A 12,214-nucleotide genomic window follows, 5' to 3' on the forward strand; every position below is an offset into this window, starting at 1 on the left:
GGGCAGTAGGAAGGCAGTGTGAGGGCTCCCCTTGGAGATTCAAATGGGACCCTGGTAAACCAACTCATCACAGAAGATGACTTTTTTTTCTTGAGAGGATACCCACACCTTTTCAGAAACCCAAAATACGCTATTGGAAGCCTGCAAAGCATGTCCTACTGTCCCTCCCTTTTCGGTGTGCTACCAGGGGCTAGTCAATTTTCTGACTCTACCTTCTCCCAGACAAAGTTTCCCTGTCCCAGGTTGTTTGGGTAAATCGGTCTTTCTCAGCAAATTCAACTTTCCTCTCTTCTGAGGCTCTCTCCAAGCCATCCGGTATGCTTCTACAAGCTCAAAAAAGGGGGGGACCAGAAAATTGAACCTGCACTCCTTGGGCTCCTCTGCACCCCTCACCAAAACTCTCCCACTCCTGGAGTTAGTCTGAGACCAGTGGTTAGGGGAATGCCAGAGTTTGGGGAGTGCTCTGCTCAGGGAACATAGGCCTGGGAGAATGAGGGCTCAGGGTATTTGGGTCTGTGGAATGTGGGTTATAGGGAGTGCGGCAGTCGGGGAATGTGAGATTAAGGGAACACAGGCTCAGGGATCATGTGTTTGGGGAGCACAGGCTCGGGAATGCCACCATGTGACCAGCGGTGTTCAGGGAGTGCTGCAGACCTCATCCCTAGGGGAAGGATTTTGCCTTCCCACCACTTCTGACTTCAGTGTTAGAAACCTGCAGTTTTACTGTGAGCAAGCACTACATTTGTTGCAGTCTCTGCAGATCAACATCCAGGCACCTCCTGCTTTGTAGATTCCCAAACCTGCCCACTCAGGCAGTATTCCATGCCCACTCAGTGCTTTGCAGGAGAGGTGACAAGGGTGCACTCACTCGGATGCCATCTTGCCCCACTTCCTACATATTGTATTTAGTTCATATCAATCAATGAGACCATACAATATTCCTGCTTTGAGTCTGCCTGTTTCTTTCTTGTTTTTCTTTGTTTAAACCTATTTTTATTGAATAAGCCATAAAATTTTAATATTATTGCATCCAGTAAGCAAGTTTTTATACTGTTATAAATACTTTCTTAATACAAAACAGAAGGATGTGACACAAATATAGTTATGTTTCTTAAATTATTGATAGCTATGTCCTAGTCATAGCATTTTCTCTTGCAATAAGTTTAAAAGATCAGTTATTTTTCAGTCATACTAAAATTATCCAGAAATAGTCTCTTAATTGAACCATTCAGCTTTCAGTCTTCTCTTAATTTATCAATTAAGATGATCAGCTGCAACGGTTTGCTCGGTCGGTAGAGGTGGGGTCTGGCTGCGGACGAGGGGTCGGTCCAGCTCTGGACGAGGGGTCGGTCCCGCTTGGGACGAAGGGTCGGTCCCACTTGGGATGAGGGGTCGGTCCGGCAGCAGACGAGGGATCGGTCTCACAAGGGGTTGCGCGGTTCGGCTGACGGGGTCGCCCGGTGAAGCCGGCGACGAAGGGGTCCCCCAGAGAAGCAGGCGACGAAGGAGTCGCCCGGAGAAGCAGGCGACGAACTGGGGACAAGGGAGGCCAGGCCCTTGTCGGGGGCTCTCAGGACTGGAGGGCGCACGGCAGAAGAGCTACCGCGGAGACAAGGTAAACACGCAAGTCCACTTTATTGAGGGAGAGGCAACAGTTTTATAGGGGCTGGGGAAGGCTGATTGGTCGAAGCCACGCCCTGTTCTGATTGGTTGCCGGCGAAAGGTCAGTGGGCGGTACTGGACGGGGGAGGGGTGGTGGTTAGGGATTGGCTGTCGCTGTTGCTGGGGGAAGGGGCAGGGTTTAGGGATTGGTGGCTGCTGTTGCTGGGGTGGAGGGCAGACTTGAGTTTCCCGCCCACGCCTGGCTGTTGCTGCTGTCGGGGGGAGGGAAAAGGGCAGACTGGATTTTTCCGCCCACGCCTGGCTGTTGCTGCTGTCGGGGGAGGGGAAAAGGGCAGACTGGAATTTTCCACCCTGCGCCTGCGCAGGGAGAAGGAAGAAGAAGGGTGCCGCCCCACAGGCATCGTGTGGCGCCATCCGGGAGGAGGGGCGGCCGCGGAAGCATGGCTGCCGAGAAGGGGAGACCCGAGGGCACCCTGCGCCCATGCCGAGCTCCCTTCAGGGGTGGAGGTGGACCCGACCAACCACCCTATTATGGGGGCAGCGGAATTAGGCCTACCGCGGCCGCTCCCCTCGCCAGGCCAGCAAACCACACTTCAGCCCGAGGGGTGACCGCAATCAGCACAGTATTTTACATCTCCACTTATCAGTTAACTTTCCCATAATTGATGAATCATCTCCATGTCATTGCCCAAGTGTCTTAACAAACCCTATCGCCTACATACCTTAAATATATTGCACATTTAACCTTCTTTTCAATTTCCTCTTTATTTTAGTCTTTTTTAAAAATATACATAGATCACAAAAATGTTACATTAAAAAGTATAAGAAGTTCCAATATACCCCACAACCCACCCCATCCTTCAACTCCTACGTCAACATCAACAACCTCTCATTGGGGCACATTCATTGCATTTGGTTAATACAGTTTAGAGTACTGCTGCACTGCATTATGGATTATAGTTTACATTGTAGTTCACACTCTCCCCTGGTATATTCACTGGGTTTGGCCAGGATATATAATGTCCAGCATCTGTCTCAGCAATATCATTTAGGACAACTCCAAGTCCCAAAAATGCTCCCACATCACATCTCTTCTTCCTTCTCCCTGCCCTCAGCTACTACAGTGGTCCCTTTCTCCATATCAGTGATACAATTTCTTCCATTGCTAGTCACAATAGTTCTATAGTATAGCAGCAATAAGTCCACTCTAATCTATATTTTATTCCTTCATCCTGGGGACCCTGTGATGGTGATGTCCACTCCACCTCTAAATCAAGAGGGGGCTTAGATCCCACATGCCTGATTGATGTGATTCTCCTGCTTGTATATGTATGCACTCTCTGTTCCCTGATGTGGTGGTTGGCTATCTTAACCTCCCTAGTAGCTGACCTGGGTAAGTCCAATGAAACAGAGAGTAGGAGTTGCAACCCTCAGCTCAGTGTATAGCTGGCACATGTCCAATCCAGAGAATCAAGTCTTCTGAATATATACAAACTCCAGCAACAAACACAAGTTCAGTAAAAGTGACAGAAGAAGCACGTGTAGAAAGATCACATCTGAGTCCAACTCCATCACATTTAGGAGCACAAATTCTAACATAGGGCCCACTGACAAGACACTGAACTCCAGAGCCATGTGCCATAACCATCACACCTGTGTGTCTCCATAGTCCTCAGGAGAACCAGTACCTGGGGTTGTATCTACTTTGGCTGTCTCTGGGATCCTGCTGAGATGTGCATAAGTACAATCCTTCTGATGACCTCCTAACTCTTTTTGAAATTTCTTAGCATATAAACTCATTTGTCTTTACCATTTCTGCTGTTTATTCAAGGTCTTTTTGTTTTTATAATTCTTCCTCCCTGCCTTGCAGTTTGCTTGCTGTTTGCTCTTTGTGTCCATTTGCTGTGCACTCTTCTGTGTTTTTGCTTGTCTCCCTTTTTGTTGGGTCACTTTGCTGAGTTGGCTCTCCACAGCACTTGCAGGCTGGCAGCACTCCGTGGAGCTTGTGGGCTGGTGGTTCTCTGTGGAGCTTGTGGGCCAGCAGCACTCCACAGCACCCAGGCTGGCAGCCCTCTGTGGCACTTGCAGGCCAGTTGCACTCTGTGGTGCCTGGGCCAATGGCTCTCCATGTTGTGTGGGTGAGCCTGCCTTCAGAGGAAGGCTCCAGGAGTGAACCCAGGGCCTCCCATATGGTGGATGGGAGCCCAACTAATTGAGCCACAGCCCCTTCCCTATTCAAAGTCTTATTCTAGTTTCATCACCCACTGTTGACTGGTAGTAATCCCCTGGCACCAGGGAGGTTTATCCCTAGGAATCATGTCCCATGCTGGGGGAAAGGTAATGCATTTACATGTAGAGTTTGGCCACATTTGAGTAACATGGAGACTCTCAGGAGGTAAGTCTTAGACACCCTGCAACTCTATGCTTAGCTGAAATTTCAGATATACGCTCATAAGTATAGTCATCAGTATCAAGGGCTCATCATTGGACCTTTCTTCTTCACTGGCCTTTGACTTTGCACTAGGGTGATTGTTGCTGTTCCATTGGGGAATGTGACAGAGCTCCCTTGGGTAGGAACTCAGCACTCCCTCAGTTGTCATTTGTAACTACAACTACTATGAAAATACCCACTGAATATCTCAACATTTTTATATACCCTATATAAATGCCCTGGAGGACTCTCTCCCAACCATGTGCCTCCCAACAATAACATCCCACACTAGTGTTCCTCCCCTGCTATCGTTGAACCCCTCTGTCATCCAAATTTTTTTTCAAAAATGAAGCCTAATATATTGTCAAATTCAATTAGTAGGAAAATGAATTAGTAATGATAGTTTTAAAAATTAGAAATACAATACATACTAATTTAGAAAAAATAAAGGAAAAAGTAACCTGTTTCTTTCAAAATAATATATTCAAGGTTACTTTGTTTCATGTGCTTTCTCAAATGATTTTTTTTCTTAGTGCTGAATGATATTCCATCATATGAATACACCACATCTTGATTATCCATTCATCAGTTGGAGAACACTTAGTTTGTTTCCCTCTTTTAGCAGTTATGAATAATGCCACATGAATATTAGTGTACAAATGTCTGTTCAAGTCATTGCTTTCAGTTCTTCTGAATATATTTCTAGTAGGAGGATTGCTGAATCATATGACATTTCTATATTTTGTTTCCTGATGAACTACCAGATCATCTTCCACAGAGGTTGAACCATTTTATACTCCCATCAACAGTGAAGGAGTGTTCCTATTTCTCCATATCCTCTGCGGCACTTGTAGATTTCTGTCCTTTTTTTAAAACTTGTGTATTTTGTTCTTTTGCATTGAGAGTAATTCACAATTCATACCTTCTGCTTTTGGCCCATCATCTGCTGTTCAACTGTATTTTCTTTCCCAATGTGTAAATGGAAAAAAATTTGGTAATGCTATTAGCATTTAAAAAAAATCCAGTTGTCATGTTTTACCATTCTTTATATTTCAAAGGTATCTAATAGGCACTTAAAAACATTTGCTGAATTGGTTTTATTGTATCTTGAAAAACACAGAAGACATTACACATATAGAGGAAGACTATTAACTAATGAGAAGGTCCTATTGAACTTGCTCACTTCTTGGTATTGTCTGCTGATCACTCAGTGAAAAATGAGATGCACTGACAGGTTGTGGCACTTCCTCATAAACCTCCTCATCACTTAACCTTTCAACTTTGACATGGACATCTTCAGTACCCAGAGGCAAAATAGTTATTGTGCTCTCACAAGTCACGTAATCAGTCAGTCTTCTACATGGTTCAGATGGGCCAGGAAATTCTAAAGTCTGGGTATTTTCTGCATGCTTAACATTTTCAGACTCCATCCAATCAACTACAAAAGGAAAAGTCCAGGGAAAATCTAAAGAAGAATCAACTAGTTGATTTATACCTTCTGAGTGGGAAGCCGAAGAATTCAATACTTGGAGAGAGCTTGTTTGGTACACTTTCCAGGACTTTCAGGAGGCATAACTATGTAGTTTTACACTTTCTCTTGGGCTCTTGGCAAACAGGAAAGATTCTTTCTACCACACATAGGAAAAATGCTTCCATCTCAAGAAATAAAATTGCAGTCAGAATGTCTTTCTTGTCCAGCATGTAGATTCTTTTCTGTTTGGCTGTTGGGTATATTCCATATAATACTTGATTTCATGAACTCTGAGCAGGGACTGGCAACTTTAGATATTTACATGTAGCTGGCAACAGCTAAAACATCAATAATATTTTCTGAGTTAATTGGTAAATTGGTTGTGTAAGCATATTTTAAAAGGGTAGAAATCCAGTCTCTATGACATAATATAAAACCAACATATTCTTGTTCTCATCCTCAGCTAGACCACAAGCTTGGTGCAAAAAAAAATCACTGCAAGCCACTAAGACCACCTTATGTGCCCAGAAGATTTTGTCCTGGACACATATAGTGATATTACCAAAATGTTCATCATTTTGCAGCGTATTTAACTTTCCAAGCATTTCCTGGCTATGGGGAGAGGAGCTATGAATAAATGTTTTCACAGCCATCTTCTCCTTCCTCTTCTACAGATGCTCTTCAAGATGCAATGAGTCAGAAATGTCCTGTTACAGTGGTGCAGGGTCCTTAGGCCTGCTAGTGCTGCTCCTGCTTCTGCTGGGTTGGGCGGTGACCCAAGGGAGCATGGGGTATGTTGTTCCTTTCTGGTTCCCCCAGGGGCAGAGGCCCTATCTCATGCCACTGCACAGAGGCTTGTGCACTGCTGTGGACTGGGGCAAGGTGACTCATACCTGTGGGGTTTGTGCACAGTGGTGGTGGTGCAGTCTGCCTGGCCATTGGGCTGAGGGGGAAGAGCGAGGGACCGGCCCAAGCTGGAGGTAGATTTGCTCAGTTATGGGCAGCATGCAGTTAGAGTAGCAGGTGGTCCTGGCAGAGACTGATGGTGAGGGGGAGGGGCTAAGGGGGAGGTAGGGGAGGTAGGTGAGGGGAGCCAGTGCTGCAAGCATGGACCCCACCCCACTACTCCTGTTCTTTTAATAATGGCCATATTATATATTGACAGAAGAGTTTTGATGTGCATTTCCCTAATAGCTAGTGATGTTGAACATCTTTTCATGTGTTTTTGGTGATTTTTTTTTCACTTAAGAGAAATTTTTTTTCAATTCTTTTGCCCAGTTGTAAAATGGTGTTGCTTGTCATTTTGTTGGTAAATTGTGTGATCTCTTTCTATACCATGGAAATAAATCCCTCATCAGATAACTTTTCACAAGATTTTTTATCAGATTTTTCTGCCTTTTTACTTTCTTGATAATCTTTTGAAGAACTGAAGTATTTAATTTTGAGACAGTCCCATTTATCTAGTTTTTCTTTTGTTGCTTGTGCTTCGGGTTTAAGGTCCAAGAAACCATTACTAGCCACAAGATCTTGAAGATGTTTTATATTTCTTTTATTTTTTTATAGTTAGGTCCTTGATCCTTTTTTTTAATTTAATGTTTGTATAAAGTGTGAGATAAGGGTCCTCTTTTTTTAGATATGGATATTCAGTTTCTCAGTACCATTTGATGAATAGGCAATTATGATCTATTTCAGTGTGCTGAATATTCTTGTCAAAAATCACTTGACCATAGATTTGTGGGTCTATTTATCAACTCTTGATTTGATTCCATTGGTCAATCCATTTGTCTTTATGCACATACCATGACATTTCTACCACTGAAAATTAGATAATATGCTTTAAAGTTTAGAAGTTGGAGTCCCTCACTTCATTCTTTTTTATTTTTATCTTTATTTTTTTTTCAATGTGGAAACAGAGAACTTTAGTAATATGATAAACATACAAGAACTGGCAGTCATATACAGAATGCTGTACCCCAAATTAGTAGGATATATATTCTTCACAAGTGCTCATGGAACTTTCTTCAGGATATACTGCATGTTACATCAAAAATCATAACCTAACAAAATCTAAAAGCTTGGCATTATATAAAGCTTTACATCTGATAATAATGGAATGAAGCTGGAAATCAATAATAGGGGGAGAATGGGAATATGTGTTTTTATATGCAAGTTAAACAACACATACACAAATGTTCAGGGGATCAAGAATAAATTGCAAGAGAAATCAGTAAATATAGAGAGATGAAAGTAAATGAGAACAAAACATATCAAAACTTATGGGATGTAGCAAAAGCAGTGTTATGTGGGAAATTTATAGCCCTAACTGTATATATTAAAAAAGAAGGTGGCAAGATGGCATTGGTTTAATTGGGCACTCACCACCTCTCACAAAAGATGTCTGAGAAGGGGCAAGATCCTGCCTGAGTGAGCTGTATTGGGAACCCACAGTGCAAGAGGCTTCAGGGCGTTGATCTGGACAGACAAGACAAATAAATAAAAAGCCCAAGGGAAAACCATGAGTTTCTCACCCAGTGTCTGGAAATGGTGGGTTGCTAAGCCCCACCCTCAAGGCAAAAAGCTGCTGGGAGGGAGACTACTTCAGGATTAAGAGAGATCTGGCGAATGGTAGAGAGGGGTTTCCTCTCTGGGGTTGAGTCCCTCACTTCATTCTTTTTTGGTTTTGACATAATTTTCACTATTTTGGGGCTTTACATTTATACAGAAATTTTGTAATTTGCTTCTCCAATTCTACAAAGGATATTGGAAAATTCACTAGGATTGCTTTAAATCTGTAGATCAGTTCAATCAAACTGACCTCTTAATGATATTTAGTCTTCCAAACTGAACACAAAATATCCTTTTATTCAGATCATCCTTGGTTTCTCTTAGCAATGTTTTATTTATTTATTTTAATTTATTTCTCTCCCCTTCCCTCTCTCCCCCAGTTGTCTGCTCTCTCTGTCCATTTGCTGTATGTTCCTCTATGACAGCTTCTATCCTTATCAGTGACACCGGGAATCTGTGTTTCTTTTTGTTGCATCATCTTGTTGTGTCAGCTCTCCGTGTGTGTGGCGCCATTCTTGGGCAGGCTGCACTTTCTTTTGTGCTGGGTGGCTCTCCTTATGGGGCGCACTCCTTGCACGTGAGGCTCCCCTGTGTGGGGGACACCCCTGCGTGGCACGGCACTACTTGCGTGCATCAGTACTGTGCATGGACCAGCTCCACACGGGTCAAGAAAGCCTGGGGTTTGAACCATGGACCTCCCATGTGGTAGGTTGACACCCTATCCATTGGGCCAAGTCCGCTTCCCACCATTACCCTTTAAAAGGACATCTAGGTTGTTTACGGTTTTTGGCTAATTTCAAATAAGTATAGTACTAACATGTGTACAGTTTTTATGTGAACATATGTTTTAATTTTTCTGGGATAAATTCCCCAATAGTGTGATTGCTGGGACATATGGTAGCTGTAAGTTTAGCTTTTTGAAAAAGAAATTTCCAGAGCAGCCATCCCATTTGACATTCCCACTACCAATGTATGAGTAAAATTTTGAGGGTGTATCTTTATTTTTACAATTTTTAAAAAATTTTACTCAAGTATGTCACTCATACATAAACATAAATAAATAATTATAAGTAATAATTGTGAACTTATAAAACAAACATATGTAACACCATACAAGATGCCTGTACCTTACCCTACCAGTCTACGTCTTTTAATAGGGAAATTCAATCCATTAACCTTCAATGTTACTACTGTAAAAGCATTACATATTTTGTACATTTTATCTTTTTGCTTTCTGTTGTAGTATCTTACTATTGTCTGTTTTTAACCCTTTTAGTTTCTCTTACTTGTGTTCTTCATTTCTACATTCTTGTCCAAGGCTCTCTTCCTTGTCTTTTCCTTTCATGCTGTAACATAGTCTTTGCTACTGCTTATAGATTTGATATCTTGGTAACCTACTCTCTCAGTTTTTGATAGTCTGTAAAAACTTTAAACTCACCTTCATTTCTGAAGGATAGTTTTCCACATAATGAGTCTTGGCTGGCAGTTTTTTCTTTGTGTATTTTAAACATTTTTTACCTTGTTACATCCATAGTTTCTGAAGACAGAAGAGCACTTAGCTTTATTAAGTCTCCCTTGTAAGTAATACATTGCTTTTCTCTTGCTGCTCTCAAAATCCTCTCTTTATGTTTGGCCTTTGACAATCTGAATGGTAAGTGTCTCACAGTAGTTTTATTAGGATCCATGCACTTTGGGGTTCATTGTCCATCCTGAATATTGATATTGTTCCTTTGGTTTCCTATTGGGGAACCTATTCCTGAGCCCAACAATTATGCAAGTATGTAATTATCCAGTTTATTTCAGCCCCTTTGTTCATTCAGGCTCCAAGAAACCTAGGCAACCAATGTTAGTAACACCTCCTATATAAGTAACACCTCCCCAAACCTGTCATGACAAATTTCCATTTACAGCTTCAGCCAGAGGTATTGTGCTGCTGAAAAGGACAGTACAACCTCACACACAATACACAGAGAAGAGAGCATGTTTCCCTTCAAGCCCTGCCTCCTTTAGGGATGCTAGATACCCAGGGCAAGAAACTCGTGTTCCAAGTCTCAGAATAAAATACTCTGGCAGCTACAGAGCCAAAGCCCATCAATATCTAATCTTTGGGGACCACCAAGCAGTGTCCTTATCATGAGGATACTAGTCCATCTTGGTTGACAAATTGAAGGTGACCAGAATGCTCCACAGATCATCACATGGCACAGCGGAATAGGAAGACACAGTAAACTAGGCTAGGGAGTAAAAGTACATTTATCAAAAGGTGGATTAAAGGAGATCTAATCAATCTCAAATATGCCTCCCTACTGAGGGATATTCATACAGCTTTTATATAGATTTGAAACACAAAGGTAATTATTTCATTGAGAATCTCTGGGAAGGAGCTCAGGAGTTTCTTTAGTGTTCCACTCTCATTAATATAAAAAATATCATGCCTGGTGACTCTAAGTCTCATGGTGATAAGGAGAAAAGAATGAGTGAAGCATTCCATGCTTACATCATATATTTTTCTTTACAAAGTAGAAATAAAAGGTCTGCTTACTTTCAAATAAAGCACATAGACAGAACTATTTGCTTTCCTACAGAAGCTTTGCTTCTATCCTAAGGTGCTTGGTAGGTTAACATAGATTTTATTTTACTAATGCTACAGAAATTAGGCAGCAAACTCATAGGACTATGTTAGAAAACTATGAAAAGGGAGAAATTGATTACCTAAAATGCATGTTACCAAAATAATAAAGTACAATTTTTAATTTCAGAAGAGTGAATTATAAAAGAAAATGGCAAAATATTTATTTGCATTCAAATACCTATGCCTAAAATGGAAATACATTGCTTGATTTCCCTACAGAAATAATTTATTCTTCTATATCTCATGAGGTATCTGAATAATTTTGTAGTTATAAATGTAAAAATTCTTTGAAGTCCATCTATTCATAGGAAAATCAGCAGTGAAATTTAATCACTTATTTTGGGAACACCAAATATTTTGAAGTTTGAAGCAATATCTGACATAACAAGACCTGTACTGGATGGTCTCTCCTTTTCTTGGTAGTAAAATATACACATTCAAGAAATAATAAAATACTTTTCCTTGAATATATTTTTCAACATGAATTTTTATATTTTTATAGTCACATGAATGACTGAGAAAATATTGGTAGATTACCAGTCCTTTTAGACATACAGATTAGTAGGAATCTTCTTGCTATAGATATTCTACTGGTACTTACCCAGGACAATCAAAATCCGTAAAGTTGTGAATCCTCATGGACTAGGCAGGTAGATGAATTTTGAGACTATTGGAAGTGAATGACACAAGGCATGACTTTATTAAATTCATCTTGACTAGCATGTGAGTTAATCAAGATATGTCTTTTGAATTATAGGACCGATGAGGTTATCAACTGCATAAAAAAAGGATTCACCATCAAAATGGTACTTTTTCTAGAGAGAAAGGAGCTCTGAACTACATAATATGGTGAAAGCAGCCTCATTAAAACTTAGATTCCTTGCCTTTTCAGTTCTTTTTTGTTCTGATAAGAAATGAGAGAATTTTAACCAGGTGTGAGAATTCTAATTTATTTTGGAAATAATTATCTTTTTATTCAAAAGATATTATTTAGTTCTATTGCAGGCAATTGGGCCAAGGCCATCTGAGGTTAGGTGAATTTATTGTAGAGATACAGTATCTCTGGACTTATTTATTAATTTTCAAAGGGAAATTCCCCTAAAATAAGTACTCATTGAAGAATTTTATGCAGTTAGACCAGCAGAAGAGACAAATGAACAAACAAATAAATGTATAATGAAAAATTATATGAGTGACCTGAAGGAACTGTAGAATTTTAATAGAGGCTGTAGGAAAGGAAAAGACTCTCTTAGGCTGGGTTCAGTGAAGAGATTTCTGAAGAAATGACAAAATAGAGACCAAAAAAAACCATACTATTATATGGGACAAAGTTTGAGAGGGTTGCCATGGAAATGATAGGTGATTATGGTAGTCAGAGCTAAAATAATAGCTTTCCTTAAAGGTATTTGGGCATTTCTGAGCAGTGATTTCTATTTAATCCTTGGACACCTGGACACTCCTAAATGAAATTCATCCAATTTGAAGGGAAATA

The 12,214-nt window shown here is 40.9% G+C and overlaps 1 protein-coding gene and 1 pseudogene across 6 annotated transcripts in view; one reads left to right on the forward strand and one right to left on the reverse strand.

Annotated features, from left to right (window-relative positions):
* The window catches only part of LOC101437195 (zinc finger protein 596-like), a 76,557-nt gene that overhangs the window by 29,394 nt on the left and 34,949 nt on the right, over positions 1–12,214 (forward strand). The gene's annotated exons all lie outside the window — the stretch shown is intronic.
* On the reverse strand, positions 5,152–6,178 carry LOC101436769 (zinc finger and BTB domain-containing protein 44-like; annotated as a pseudogene).

This window comes from Dasypus novemcinctus, chromosome 6 (genome assembly GCF_030445035.2).
Source record: "Dasypus novemcinctus isolate mDasNov1 chromosome 6, mDasNov1.1.hap2, whole genome shotgun sequence".
In the NCBI taxonomy this organism is placed as follows: domain Eukaryota; kingdom Metazoa; phylum Chordata; class Mammalia; order Cingulata; family Dasypodidae; genus Dasypus; species Dasypus novemcinctus.